A 16,374-nucleotide genomic window follows, 5' to 3' on the forward strand; every position below is an offset into this window, starting at 1 on the left:
ATTTTACCTAATTTTAGTGCATTTTTTGTCATTTCACGTATGGACGTATCGACGTTCATCGCTGTCTTTTTGCCGGGGAAATGATACTCCGGGCCCGGTTCTGATGTCTAAAAATCTCCTGTATTTGTATTTAATCAATAAATGCTGTTTTCGGCTGGATTTTACCCCATTTCCGGGCAATGTTTGCCCGTACGCCATTGACGTTCATCGCTGTCTTTTCCCGGGAAAATCGCCCCCCTGGCCTGGTTTTAATGTGTGAAAAGCTCCAGTATTTGTATTTAATCATGAAATGCTGCTAGGAAGTGGATTTTACCCAAATTTTGTGCATTAATTTATTGATTATTTTTTATGTGTCGCAGCTCTAGCTGCAGTAGAGGTTTTATAGCCATAAAATAGTTTTTGAGGGTTGGATTGATACGTTGAAGGCGCTACGAGAAAATGCACCGACCGCCACTGTTATTACATCTATTGTACCATTAAATATAATTAGCTTGATTAGTTTCATTCAGTTCAAATTGTCATCATTATTACCAAATGACCAATCAATCAGTTGACCAAAAAGCTGACGTTCACTTGTAGTTGGAATTTCTACTTACTAATTAGTGGGTTCCAGAACATGTTTTGTAACTTGGATTTTTCTTAAGTAGAGCAGTACTTTATATGTAAATTCTATAACGTGTTCTACGGTCCTAAAAAAAGCTCCAACTAAACCCTGGAAAAATGATTAGCGTATTTTCACGACTATATGGCGCACCGCATTTAAAGGCGCAGTGTCAGTAATGAGTGCTATTTCTGTATTTGACACACACAGGACACACCGCATTTAAAGGCGCAGCCAGGCATGGCAAAACATACACCAGCTTAAACATGCGGACACACGCTAAAAATGCGTTTTTAAAAAGGCAACAGAAGCAAAACTGAGTTCGGTTGTACTTTATTTAGCCATTTTACAATGTACTCACGTCATCATCACCCATAAATCCATCAAAGTCCTCATTTTCTGTGTCCGAATTGAACAATTGTCCAAATGAGTCATCGAAAACGCCGGGTTCCCTCTCTTCGTTGTCAGAGTCACTGTCATTGTCATGTCGCTCCACAGAAATGATGCCGAATTTGGCAAAAGCTCAAACAACCGTGCAAGGAGACACGTTCGCCAGGCGGCCACAATCCATTCGCAAATAGTAGCGTAACTAGCCCAGCGCTCCCTGCCACCCTTCGTAAAGCTGTGTTGATGCCGATGTCCAGCGGTTTTCAAGCATCTGTTGTTAGTGCCTTCAACAACGGTGCAAGCAGACACGTTCGTCCAGGCGGCCACAATCCATTTACAAATAGTAGCGTAACTAGCCCGGCGCTGCCTGCCACCCTTCGTAAAGCTGTGTTGATGCCGATGTAAGTGGATGTTGTAAGTAGAGGTGCTGTATTGACTTATTGCACACTATTTATTCTCATATTCTTAACTCTGGAAAACATTTTCACTTGCTAAGATACTGTTACACTGGTGGGATTTATATGATAACGTTTAAAATCTTGGTTTTACATTAAAAAATATGTATACTTTTTTTAGGCCGATTTGAAATATTGGAAAAGTCAGTTGTCATTTTACTATTTTATGTCTAGATTTATAGAACATATATTATGTTTAGAGTCTAGTATATATGCATATACTATATATATATGTATATATGTATATATGCATATACTATATATATATATATATATATATATATATATATATATATATATATATATATATATATATTTATTTTATTTGATTTTACACTGTGAACTATTGAGCGTGAGCATCACAACTCTTCAAATAAAATGTCCATGAGTTCATCTACACGGTGCTATGATCAAAAAATACCAGAACACACGAAGAACTCAAACATAGTTGCCACTTAATTTTTTTTTTAAGTAGGGAATTTTTCATATGATTTGTCTGCATCGGTCTCCTTCTTTTCCAAACAGTTGACACCTATTAGCGGCGCAGTTATTCAAGCTAATCTTTTAAAAGTCCCATGGTGACGTTGAAAATGGCCGGAGGAGACGCAGAGAGGGGGATGGAAGAGAAGGGGGGATAATGAGAGGAAGGGGAGGAGAGAAACTCAATCTAAAACACCAGGTGCACCTTTTGTCTGCATAATCTTTCAACCCTTGAGACCATGTGCGTTGGCCAACATATATAGCCTCTCATGCGTACACATGCCACTTTGGACACTGTGTGGGTTGTGCAACCATACCTTGGCGATGAGACTTCAACTTAAATTGCACAAAAAGTCATGTGTTGCAGCATCAGTGAGAGTGAAAGGGTTCTTAACACAGGTGAACACTCATTTAGTGCATGTGTGGAAAAACTTAGCATGTTTGATGCATTTCTGCCACACAGGTCCACCACACCTCTACCTGCAATTTGCCCTTACAAGTCTAATATAGTCAGCCCAAGTACTGGTTAAAGGCACACATATTTCTTTATAAAACTCATGAGTTTCGCTATAGTGTACTTGACTTATTGGACAGCCATAGGAATAAAACAAATACATTAGTTTATGTGGGCGGCCTGTTGGCGCGAGTGGTTACCGTGTCGGCCTCACAGCTCTGGGGTCCTGGGTCGAAGTCCAGGTCGGTCCACTTGTGTGGAGTTTGCATGTTCTCCCCGGGCCTGCGTGAGTTTCCTCAGTGTTTCCTCCCACATTCTAAAAACATCCATGGTAGTTCTGATTGGACACTCTAAATTGCCCCGAGTTATGGGTGTGAGTGTGCATGGTTGTCCGTTTCCTTGTGCCCTGCGATCAGCTGGCCAACGGTTCAGGGTGTCCCCCGCCTCTGGCCCGGAGACAGCTGAGATTGGCTCCACCACCCCCTGCGATCCTAATGAGGATAAAGCGGTTCAAAAAATGAGATGGATGTGCTTGTAGCGTAACATAAACTTTAAATTTAACTTAAATGAACTTAGATTTCTACACACACACTTAAAATCAAGTTTTAATCTTACGTTACACTAAATTTAAACCTTCTTGTGTAATAACCAAGACAAAGAGGTTAATGTATTCCACCGCGGCATGACCAATCAGTCTACCTTACATGTTTTTGGAATGTGGGAGGAAACCGGAGCACCTGGACGAAACCCACGCAGGCCGGGGAAGAACATGCAAACCAAACTCCACACAGGTGGACCGACCTGGACCTCAAACCCAAGACCCCAGAGCTGTGAGGCCGACGGCCTATATATACGCCCTATATATATGTATATATCTATATACATATGTACATATGTACATATATACATATATATATATATATATATATATATATATATATATATATATATATATATATATATATATATATATGCAACCACTTAGCCTCCTCAGAAAAGTGTAACTTGCGTCTTTGGCAAGAGACAAGGAATGGTTCATCACATTAAAGTTTGGATGATGTGACACTTTTGTCTATACTTCTTCTGATCTGGAATTGTCTACAAAGTCTAGGAAAGAGAAAGAAAGGGAGAGGGAGGAAAAAGTGAGGGGGGCAATCCTTTGTTCTGTCAAGGACTTAACACAATCAGGGAGTACAGTGTGTCAGGAGCACACAGGCATATATCAACTTCAATCTCTTTTTAATGAAAAATCCTGCCCTCTCTAATATGTGCAAATTAACCTCTCTCTTGCGCCTACTTTTCTCTTTTTGTACCGTTTCCCCCCCTCAAAATCCGACCCCTGCTGCATGCACCTCAGTAATTCTCTCAAGCTCACTAAGTAATCATAACAGAAGAAAGTTCACATGAATCCAGCCTTTTTTTCTAGTTTTTGCCCATATCTGACCCATTAAAGATTATTGTACGCTTTGAGAGATGCTTGCATTTTCTTTCCCTCCCCTAGCTGATTGTCATTTACAGTAGAAATGACACCTAATGAGTTTTTTTTTCAAAAGCGAGATGGCGGCTGCTTTGTGCGTGCATGGCATCCCCTACACGGCCCCCTGCCCTAATGGATTTCCTGGTATGGAATCTACAGCATTTTCCCCACCCTTTCTGCACTGCAGGGAGTCCAATTGGCCAGAACCCCCGCACACACACCACACACACACACACACACACACACACACACACACACACGCACACACTTTAATTGGAGAAGACTTGTCTATGAAAAAATGGAAAAAAACCTCATTGTTTCACTATTACATTTTCATCTATTTCATGCATTTAAACATGAAGATATTTTTAAGTACATTGCAACATGCTACAAGTGGGGTGGGATGGTCATCTTGGAGTGCATCTATCGTTTGAACCTATATCCGACGTCAAGTACCTGTATACATGAACACCCATGGCACCAGCAGAGGGTAGGAGGGTCCGTAAATGCAAATCACGGCCATCGACAGCTTGTGATGAAGTGAGAGGTGGTGGCGTAAACAGAGTGTGCCGTTACCATGGAAGCCACTTTCACCTCCTTGGCCCATAGAGAGAGGAGAGAGGGAAAACACAAAGAGCCTGAGGATAAAATATATATATATATTTATCAGGAAATGGTCCATTCTTTGGTAACATCTAATAATATCATTCATTGTGACAGTGTATTATTGTTTCCAAAGAATTGTAACTACACGATCATAAATATGTACAAATGCCTTACTCTTGTTTAACCACTCGTTGAACATTCTTTTTTTTTCTTGCAGTGAGCATACATGATGAAACGTACATTCAGCCAATAACTAGAGTAGTACAGATCACATATTTTTTCCGAGTCACCTATTCAATTTAACGTAATTTAATGTATATATTCTTTTATTATTAAACTTACTTTTTTGTTGCTTTTCACAATATCCTTGTCCATCTTGACTATTTTTTTAAACATGTTCTTTTTCTATCTGATTCCGATCTTCCCAAAAATTTTGCATCATTCAAAATATTTTTTTAATGTTTTGATTGTATCCCTTTAAATCTAATTTTGTTTCTTTGAAAAAGGGTTTGGACCTGATTTCCCATCATGTGATCAGATTGGGACATCCCTAATAGTTATACCACAGGATTATTTGGATGGTTTTAGCTTTTAACTCACCAAGCCAAAAATCTGGCCATGTAAAACTACTATCAGAATCGCCCTTTTGAAAGGCACTCGCAAGGAATTTTGCCTTTTTCAGTGCATTTTTAATAAAAAAAAATAAAGTAAAGAACAACAACAATAATGCTAAACACTTTCGGAGTGGTAGAAAATATCAGGATTCCAAACAAGAAGGCAACCGAAAAAGTTGCGATTGGTGAAATACATTCGAAAGAGGTCTTTTCTTGCTGTTTTGATTATTCACCGATTCATTCAAAGCAAATGAATAATTACTTTTACCTTCCCCTTAAATGAGGTGGCCTACCAGTCCTTGACATGAGAGCAGTGGAAGCTCAATTAACTTTGTAAAAATATTGATTCTTCACATAAATACTGTGTAGTCTTAAAACCATTAAAACAAACTTCTACATTAGAGAGTGGGAAGGAAGAGATATCACCAGAACATTGTCAGAAAACTCCAAAAATACAGTCGTACCTCTTCTTATGAAATTAATTGGTTCCAGAACTTTTTTTGTAACTTGAAAATTTCGTAAGTAGAGGTGTACTTTATATGTAAATTCTCTAATTCGTTCCACGGTCCTCACACAACTACCAACTAAACCCTTTAAAATTGGTCCCAATTTGGCATGAAAGATGTGAGTTAACACACAAAAATGAGAGAAAATTATAATGAAATGATTTATTAATGTCTTAAAATAAATAAAGCATATGAAAATGTGTCCTGCACCACTGAAATAGTTCCCTCCGGCGCCGTTATTTTGGGAGACGTAATACCCATACCCAAGCCGTCCACTTTGTACTTCATTTTAGACTTTTATGTGTGCCCTACGTGTGTGTGTGTGTGTGAAAATATGTGCTGCCTTGCATTTGAATGGTTTTAATCGCTTAATAGGGGCAATTGCAATCATTAAAAAGGGGTTGCATTTAGCTGAGGTGGACAGGTATGTAAGAGAGAATCTTGAAACACGGATAGGGGTTGTTGTGAAACAGCCAATTGAATTGAATTGAATGATTTTATAGTCATTATATGAGATAGAGTGAGAGCAATGAAATGAGAGCCCATTAGAGGGTAGTGATGTTCTAAACCAGGGATGGCCAAACCGGTCCTCGAGGGCCGCTGTGGGTGCAGGTTTTTGTTCCAACCGATCCAGCACAGACATTTTGACCAATGAGATTTCTGAAGAAAACAAGAAGCACCTGGAATGAAAACCCGCACCCACTGCGGCCCTTTGTGGAATAGTTTGGACACCCCTGTTCTAAACTAAAGTGAGAATCAATGCATCCGCGACCATATTTTCAAAATAAAATAACGGATAAGGAAATGCTTTTACTTTTTGGAGGATTTGGTAACTTGGATCTTTTTCGTATCTCGAGTCACTCATTTGCATATAAAAAAATTATCACCTGCAAATTTCGTACCTAGAGGCATTCGTAAGTAGAGGTATGACTGATTGCATGAACTCAGTATGGCTCTTTTGGCACACGAAAATGATGTAACCAATCTAATCCTGTAATTTTCAACAGGCTGGCAAATGTTCCACTTCAATATCAGATACAATAATCAAGCATAATGCAGGAAATTGAAAGTTGTATGACGTAACAGCAGTCCAACTATTTGCTAATGACTATTTTTTTCTCTTCATGCCTCATAAATGATTCATCTTTGCCAAATGAAAAGTGTTTCGATTTTAACCCAAGGAAATACGAGGAAGAAATACAGTATAGAAGTAAGGTAACCAGGGCACAGAGAAGGGTTTGTTGGTCATTTTTTTGTGGTTGTAGTCCATTAGCAAATGTTTCTGTTGGATATTTAGTTGCAATCATTTCTGACTTTGGGAGCGCTGCCGCATCTGATTGTTGGTTAGTAAGCATCTAGACTCCTCCAAGAAAGGTCACTGTTGTGTTGCTAGCTTTGAAGGCTGGCCAAGCTACTGAAGGTAATCACAATAAATATATGTCCTCCTCCTCTACTTCTTTCAAACATCCATTAGACCAACCGACTACTCCCTGGAAAAATTGATTTTCCCCTTCCACTCCTCTTGTTTTTTTTCCCCTCTTCCAAGGTTCCACTTGTAGCTTGTTCTACCTAGAGTTAGGTCATGAGGAGGACTGAAATTATATTCACATTTCTTTTCACTACGCCTCACACTCCCCTTCCTCATTCTTCATGTCATCACTCTCGCATTCACACCTCCTCCCTTTTGCAGACCTCAAAGTTTTGGATCAATGTGACATTGATTTTCCTATCAATGAACATTAGTATGGATGGACTGCAGCTTGCTCCTGTCCCTCATACCCGCATATACGTATGTAATATTCAAATACTTGTCATAAATAAGTCTGTTACTCAATGACTGCCTTACTACGAAGCACAACAAAGGAGTAAAGGAGAATTAGAAATAAAGCAGGGTGGTCTTGACAAAGGAGAGGTTGTAGTTGAAAGCACAGCAGCCAATCAATGGAAGGAATGATAGAAAGGCTCGAAAATGAAATCAGACATTTTTTTTTGTTCCTGTGCACAAGAAGCACTCATCGGTCAACCGGCAGTATGTCGATTGACTGCAGAATAATCTGGCGTGATGGTCGAGCAGCCATGATAATGGTCGCTAATCATGAGAGCGAATGGGATACACGGCGCCTTTTGCCAACCCTCTTCCTTGCCCCATCTCGTTACGTTCCTCGATTGCTCCTCACACACATTTGTGTCTTTTCTCTCACCCTGTAATAGGCTCCCAGTCAGGTGAAGATTGACACTTCTCCCCATTTCTTTTGTGTGTTCGTCCCAAACGTGAGGCCATATTTCTATTATGCTCCTTATTTAACTGAGTCAACATTTACTGAAGGAACTTGCACAATGCCATCTGAAAGTCCTCTGCAGACTCACGATTGTAATCTTGAATGATGTTAATGGTAACCGTGTTCTACATTTGTTCACTTCATTCCTGATTTGAGTGGTTAGAGCAGACATGGGCAAATCAAACTCCCAAGTCTCACAATTATCACAAATATATACATACAATGTAGTATCAAGAATTTGGGGCCCATAGTTACAACAAAATATACAATCTAAGATTGCTCATTCTGAGATCACCTGTATGATAGTTAAGAATGCTTTCATTCAAATGTAATTCTGCCTAAAATGTAGTCCTGTTTATAAAAGTGAAAACTAAAGTTTAATAGACATTGTTATGTCAAGAGTTTGTTGATGTAAATACAAATACATTTGAATACCATATACAATACAACAATTTCAAAAACAACAGGAACAATTGCTATTGTTCGTTTCAGCCTGTTCTTATGAAGGCTTTAAGGATTTTAGATTTTAGAAACCTAATATTGACATTTTCTTTGCATAATTTGCTATCAAATAGTCATGAGATGTTTTTGTCCTCTTAGAGGTTAAGCTTAAAGGCTGAAATGGTCATGTGTCATCAATTTTCTGGTCATGCAGAGTGAAGGCCTCGGTGGAACAAAGGGGCATCCTTCTTTGGAAGTAAACCCATGAAAGTTGATCTAGGGTTAAGACCCCCTCAACCAATCGCTCTCTTGAAGAAAACAACCAGGAAGCCTCAAATTGTCAATCGCAGTGCCTGATCGTAAAGCATTTATAATTTGGATTTACAGATCTTTCATTTACTTAAATTGCTTGTATAAGTGTGTGTCTATGCATGAGTGCATATGGCATAGGTAGAAAAAAAACATAAATTCTTTAATTTTAATCCCTTTGCTTTCTCACACTCATTACTTTGAGATCATTAAATTATAAAATTATAATTTATATTTATTTTCAGCCTTCGAACAAATAAATTCAAGGCACATTTTTCCTCAAATTGATATAAGTTACTATACACAACAGCTATCTGATAATAATGAGGAAGGTTCTGTTACGGTAGAAGGATCATCAAAAGGAATATAATGGCTAAAGAGCTGTCATATATAGACTCATTTAATCAAAATTCTCTATTTTTGTTGTCATCTGTTGAGCTAATGTGTATGTCAGTTTGTAGTCAGGTATATTGGAAATTATGCATTTTCCCTGTGATTTGAAGGTTTTATGATTGGACACTTTAAACTTTAAAGTTTAAAGTTTCAACTCTGATATGCATCTATAAAGTGACCTTACTTGGGCAGCTGGCAAAAGTTAATTTAAATCTGTTGTAATGGAGCCTTGGTTGGAAATGGCATTTATGAAACATTTCCTGTATTTCTTAAGTTGGTCTACACACTTTAGTTGGTATTTTAGCCCACTCTTCTGCACCAATCTACTCTACAGGTGAAATACTTAATAATAATAATGATAATAAATAAATAATAATAATAATAATAATAATATCAGGCTGGAACATTTCATCTTCATTTCTCTGACTGAGGAAAGGAGTTCTTTTTACCAGAAATGTCACAATACATGGTCCCATTGATGATGCTAGTATTCCTGTCATTTTGCAGAAAAATATCCTCAGCAAATGATGTTACTACCCACATACTTCACATTAGGTATGGTGTTGTTGGGATGAAACTCAATGTTATTCCTCCTCCAAAAACAGCGAGTGGTGTTTGAACTAAAAAGTCTTCCCAATTCAATTGAGATGATGTTTGGGTAGTCAAGAAATCCTTCGTGCAATGCAGGATTTCACCTCATGACGACATAGAGTGTTAACTCATGTCACGTTTGTGATGATGGGCCCAGCTGTCTTCAGATCTGATCCCCTCATATGGTTCTGGGCTGATTCCTCTCAGTTCTCAGGATCACTTGAACCCCACAAGGTGAGATCTTGCATTGAGCCCCACACTGAGGTCGGTAGTTGTGATGTTATACTTCTTCCGTTTCCGATAAATTTTCTACACAGTTAGGAAAACCAAGGACTGGCTTCGTAAAAAGCATGACAAGGTTCTGGAGTGGCCAAGCCAGTCCCCAGACCTCAACCCAATTGAAAACATGTGGAAGAAGTTGAAACTCTGTCTTCCCAACCAACAGTTTTCAAACATCACAGCTTAAGAGACAATCTGTTCAGAGGAATGGGCCAAAATTCCTACAAAAGTGTATTTACACCTGGTCATGAACGACAGGAACTGTTTGACTTCTGTTATTGCAAATCAAGACTGCAAAGGTAATATTTCTCAGCCTGCCCAACACATGTTGGTTACCGATTTTCACAAATAAATTGTTTAAAAATCATATATTTATTAGTATTTATTACTTATTGATTATCTGTCTGTTTGTTTGGTGTTGTTATTTGTGCACTTTGTGGTGAAAGCTTTAAATGTCAATAATAAAAGCATTACATTAATTTCAATTCAATATATATCTTTTTTTTTTTTTACATTCTGTAACTCATGCTTGATATTCAATTCAATTCAATTCAATTCAATTTATTGGCAAGAAAAAGCACAAGGCTAAGGGCCATGTAACAAATATGTACCTATAATGAAAATGACAACCCTCTCTTATCTTTTTAAATCAAGGGATCATACCCCCAACCCCAGAACTGTGAGGCCGACACGCTAAGTCACCTGGCTGCATCCGGGCAGAATATCTCATTTTCTGAACCGCTTTATCCTCACTAGGGTCGCGGGGGGTGCTGAAGCCTATCCCAGCTGACTTCGGGCCAGAAGCGGAGGACACCCAGAATTGGTGGCCAGCCAATCGCAGCGCACAAGGAGACCAACCATTCACGCTTACACTCATACCTAGGGGCAATTTACAGTGTCCAATAATACCATGCATGTCTTTGGAATGTGGGCGGAAACCGGAGTACCCGGAGAAAACCCACACAGGCGTGGGGAAAACATGCAAACTCCACACAGGTGGACCGACCTGGATTTGAACCCAGGTCCCCCACTGTGAGGCCGATGCGCTAACCACTCAGCCGCCCTCATGCTTGATATGTACCTATAATGAAAATGACAAACCTCCCTTATCTTTTTAAATCAAGGGATCGAACCCCCAACCCCAGAACTGTGAGGCCGACACGCTAAATCACCAGGCTGCATCTGGGCAGAATATGATATAGTTAATTATGTGACCACATAAATAGATTGATTTTAACTTGTGGTGTAACGGGGCCATAGCAAAAGGCTAAGTAGTAAGCATGCTGCAAGACGCAAGCAACGCGAATATGGCGTCTTCTTGGTAATAAAATAAAATAAAATAAAATAAAAAGGCACTCCTCCAAAGAATTTGAACACAAAATCGGCGTATGCACACGAAAACTTCTGCTTGTCTTTTTTTAGTCACGCGGTTGTTCTCGGTGAAAATAATGACCGATGCTTTTGTCTAGTTTGTGGCCGAGGATCGCGGTTCTTTCAGCGGCAGTCGGCGGCAGCAGTAGCCGCCTTTAAGCTGCTTTTCCCCGGCAGAACGGAGCGGAAACAACCGCCTCGCTCTGTTGCGAGCTCCGGGAAACGAGCAGACACACACACACACTCGCACACACACAAATTCCACGACACTCGCGCACTCAAATATTTAAAGACAATTGTTAAACAAAACACTTTAATGAGAAAGCAGTATTTTTTATTATCGTTGTTGTTGTTTTTACAACCCCATAATAGTTAAACGACATACAAAAACACGTCTGTACTTCATGCAAGGCAAGGAGGGTGAAAATTATAAAATAAAATAAATAGTTGCGCTAATTGATCAACAAGTAGTAATCGTAGTAATAAGTAGTCAAATATATTTTTTAAAATATGTATTTATTTTTGTTGCTCATTTATCCCTACACACAAACAGGTCAAGCTCCCATATGATTAGAAACTACGTTCTGTCCACATTTAAAGCTCAATCAGCCATAATTTGTTGGTCTCTGATCAAATGGTGGACTGTAATGGGAATTAAATTGAACCCAAAAGGCTCTTATGGTCTCGAATGAGCCATTTCTTGTTGATCTTCCGCACGCATAACCATTGTACTCCATTCTAATGACCATAAATTGCATTCACACGTGTCGTTCATGATGTCAGCTAGAAAGCAACACTGGGGGTCACTAATTGACAAATTTCGACCAATTCGATAGCCGTAATTTTACGAATGTATGTGTCTCGCAGTCATACACAAAGCAACAACACCACCCTTTTGAAAATTCCCTGCCTTCTTTGTTCCTCTCACAATTCATCACACATCCCAATACTGCCATCTAGTGTCCACTCAAAATACAACAAACTGGGGGTAAAAATCCCTGTGCAATATTTTGATGGGCACATCAGCCTAAAAATGTGAGATTGAGAGTCAAATCAATCCCCAATAAGTTTGGAGTTCTACGTTCTACCCATGCCTGCGTGGGTTTTATCTGGGTGCTCCGGTTTCTTCCCATGCGTAGTAGGCTGATGACTACTCGCTCTCTGTTTCTCTCGCTCTCTTCCTCTCTAGCTCTCTGACTCAATCTCTCTCTATCTCTCTCTTTCTCTCTCGCTCTCTGTTTCTCTCTCTCGCTCTCTCCCTCTCTAGCTTTCTGACTCAATCTCTCTCTATCTCTTTCTTTCTCTCTCGCTCTCTGTTTCTCTCTCGCGCGCTCTCACGCTCTCTCTCTCTCTCTCTCTCTCTCTCTCTCTCTCTCTCTCTCTCTCTCTCTCTCTCTCTCTCTCTCTCTAGCTCTCTGACTCAATCTCTCTATCTCTCTGTTTTTCTCTCGCTCTGTGTTTCTCTCACTTTCTCTCTCGCTCTCTTTGACTCAATCTCTCTCTCTCTCTCTCTTTCTCTCTAATCTCTCTCTCTTTCTCTCTCACTCTGTTTCACTCTTTCTCTCTCTCTGTCTCAATCTCTCAGTCTCGTTCTCTCTCTCTCTCTCCCTCCCTCTCTCTCTCTCTCTCTCTCTCTCTCTCTCTGTCTCAATCTCTTTCTCTCTCTCTTTCTCTCTCTGTCTCAACCTCTCTCACTTTTTCTCAATCTCTCTCTCTGTCTCTCTCTGTCTTAATCTCACTCTCTGCCTCAATCTCTCTCTCTCTCTCTCTCTCTCTCTCTCTCTCTCTCTCTCTCTCTCTCTCTCTCTCTCTCTCTCTCTCTCTCTCTCTCTCTCTGTCACTGTCTTTCTCTCTCTCTGCCTCAATCACTCTCTCTCCCTCTCCCTGTCTCTGTCAAATCTCTCTCTTCCTCTCTCTCTCTGTCTCTCTCTGTCTCAAGCTCTTTCTCTCTCTCTCTCTCTCTCTCTCTCTCTCTCTCTCTCTCTCTCTCTCTCTCTCTCTCTCTCTCTCTCAGTCTCTCTCTTTCTCTCTCCCCCCATCATCCCTCCCTCCCTTCCTCTCCTGTCGTGCTCTTGAGAAAGACCCAGAGGTGACCTTCGGCCGTGAGTCCTCTCCTGATATGATGCCATCATCACCAGGAATGTCGCTCAGTCACATATGATAGGTTTGCACCGCTGAAGCAAAACAAAGACATGTTGTAATTAGTCCTAACCTCAATAATGAGGCTTTGACAGCCAAAATGCTAATTACGAATAACACCGTTTGCCTCTTTAAAATTCCAAATTGCACAACAGAGTATATATATATATATATATATATATATATATATATATATATATATATATATATATATATATATATATATATATATATATATATATATATATATACTCAGTTGTGCAATTTGGAATTTTAAAGAGGCAAACGGTGTTATTCGTAATTAGCATTTTGGCTGTCAAAGCCTCATTATTGAGGTTAGGACTAATTACAACATGTCTTTATGTATATATATATATATATATATATATATATAAATCTCATTTTCTGCACCGCTTTATCCTCACTAGGATTACAAGGGGTGCTGCCACCTATCCCACCTGACTTCAGGCCAGAGGCGGGGGTGACCCTGAATTGGGGGCCAGCTAATCGCAGGGCACAAGGAGACAATGAACAATTCATGCTTACTCTCATACATATGGGCAATTTAGAGTGTCCAATCAGTCTTTGGAATGTGGGAGGAAACTGGAGTACCCGGAGAAAACCCACGCAGGTGGACCAACCTGGATTTGAACCCAGGTCCCCCAGTGTGAGGCCGACGCGCTAACCACTTGCTCCGCCGAGCCATGTGTCAAATCGATTCCGCCGAGGGCCGCAGTGGGTCCTGGTCTTTGTTCCAACCGATCCAGTGCCGACATTTTAACCAATCAGGTGTCTTCTAAAATAAGTAGCACCTGACTTTAATTAACTGATTACACTTGCAAAAGGTATCCTCTTGTTGAGTTGGAATGAACACCTGCACCCACGGTGGCCCTTTGACACCCCTGGGTTAGAGCCTCATGTTTAAGGGGTCGAGGGTTCGATCCCAGGTCGGCTCTCACTGTGTGGAGTTTGCATGTTGCTCCTAGGTATGTGTGTGAATGGTCTCCTTGTGCCCCTAGTTTGACTGGCCACCGATTCAGGGTTTCCCCCGCCAAGTGCACGTGGTTAGCTGGGATAGGCTCCAGCACCCCCGTGACCCTTGTGAGGATAAGCGGCTCAGAAAAATAATGAACGAGTGTTTTAGCTATTAGGTTAGTGATGCAACTTATGAACCGACTTTGTTCACAGTATTTTTCTATGTAAAGGGAAATCCATCACATTGATCCTCTACAAGGCAAGATATCTTTTCTTCTGCCGATGAGTAGAATATAAATTCCTATCACAGTTGTTGGTTTTTTAAAAATGTATAACTAACTACACGTGATCTTATTGACATTGACAGTGATGATTCAGTGGTAAGGACGACACTGTAAGTGGGCTTTCCAACAATTTGGTCATGCAATACAGTTGTAACACTCCACACAAATCAGTCTAACAAAACAGTATTATGTAAAAAATATTTAGCAATAGTCAGTCTCTGATTAAATATCAGTAACTGTTGTTAAAACAGTTTTCCTCTATTTTTTTCCCCCCAAACGTGTTAGTTGTTACAATAAGTCTAAATTCTGACTGGCACCCATTTGTTTCAAGTAATGTTTGCACTTTAAAGGGCTGATGGAGCTGTTGAAATGGAGAAAAATCATATAAATCCGCTGTTTTAGTTGACACAATAAAAGTATGAAAAACAGGTAGGAACAAGTAACAAAAAAAGACAAATTGCCTTTCTTTGCTATCACTTCCCCGTTTGTGTAAACATTTTTCAAATATCATTCATAAAACATAATACATATTTTTCTCATACATTTAAATCAAAAGAGTTTAGTTTATTTAAAAATACATTCTCTAAATATCACAACCTTCTTAAAACACTTGAGGAGATACACACACTAAATAATGGATTGACCCAAAGGCATACCGACAGTTTTATGCATGACTATTTCGAGGTTTAAAACAATTGCAGCTTACTTTTCGAATTTCACAGCTGGCATTGATCCTTTTGTCCTGGTGTGTGTGTCATTTGTTCTAAAGAACAGTAAACTTTTGAACGTTTTGGATCTGAGAATTTAAAAAAAATACTGAAGATGGCTGGCTTTAAATGTGCGGCAAAATCCCCATTTTGCCGCACTTTTAAAGCCTGTGCGTCTTTTTTCCGTCCAATTCTGTCTGCAGCTTTGGCACACTGGATGAGAAAAACGTAGGGATGTACGAGCCAAAATTGGACTTTGGCTCTGAGATAGAGGTCACGCCAACATTTTTCATGCTTAATTAGTAATCACACTGTATATTACAACTTTATACACACATGAAACACCATAGGATGACCGTATCGACAACACAGAGGGTTTTCCTTTGTGGAAGTATTCCTTCCCATGATAACATGGATTTCACTCCTAACAAATGTAGGAAATGCGCGTTTTACGATTACCTCAAGAAATAAGAGTTTGAATTCATTAAAATTCCAAATTTAACAACATTTTCAGGCTATTCAAATTTTCTGAGTAGGGCAGCTGGGAAATACAAGCGATTGGAAATGTTACAATCATGACGGGTGCTTTTTTTCTTTCTTTCTCTTTTTTTTGCTGCCGTTTTAGCCCAAAATCTGCCATGTAGAATTAAATTTAAGTTACAGTTCAACGAGAAGAGCCTTTTACGTTGAAATGTCATAATTAGATTGAAATCTACAACACAGGAGACTCAAAGAGTCATTGATACCGAATCCATATCATGTCGTCTTCGTGTGAATTTTATCGCGCAATATTTTTTATCGCTATTTATTTAACCAGATTGAATTGTTAGTGCGGTATTTAGACAGCTGTTCATTCGCTTTCACTTCTAATCTTCTCCAGTCCATATGCAATATTATTATTTAACAATTTTCCTGACTAACAATTTACTGACAGTTCACTGGACGAAAATAAAGCAAAAGCGCTAAAACTCCTCTCCAGTAATGTTTTATTCTATTTTATTTTATTTTTCCCCCGAGTCTTAAACA

This window comes from Stigmatopora argus, chromosome 17 (genome assembly GCF_051989625.1).
Source record: "Stigmatopora argus isolate UIUO_Sarg chromosome 17, RoL_Sarg_1.0, whole genome shotgun sequence".
Lineage (NCBI taxonomy): Eukaryota > Metazoa > Chordata > Actinopteri > Syngnathiformes > Syngnathidae > Stigmatopora > Stigmatopora argus.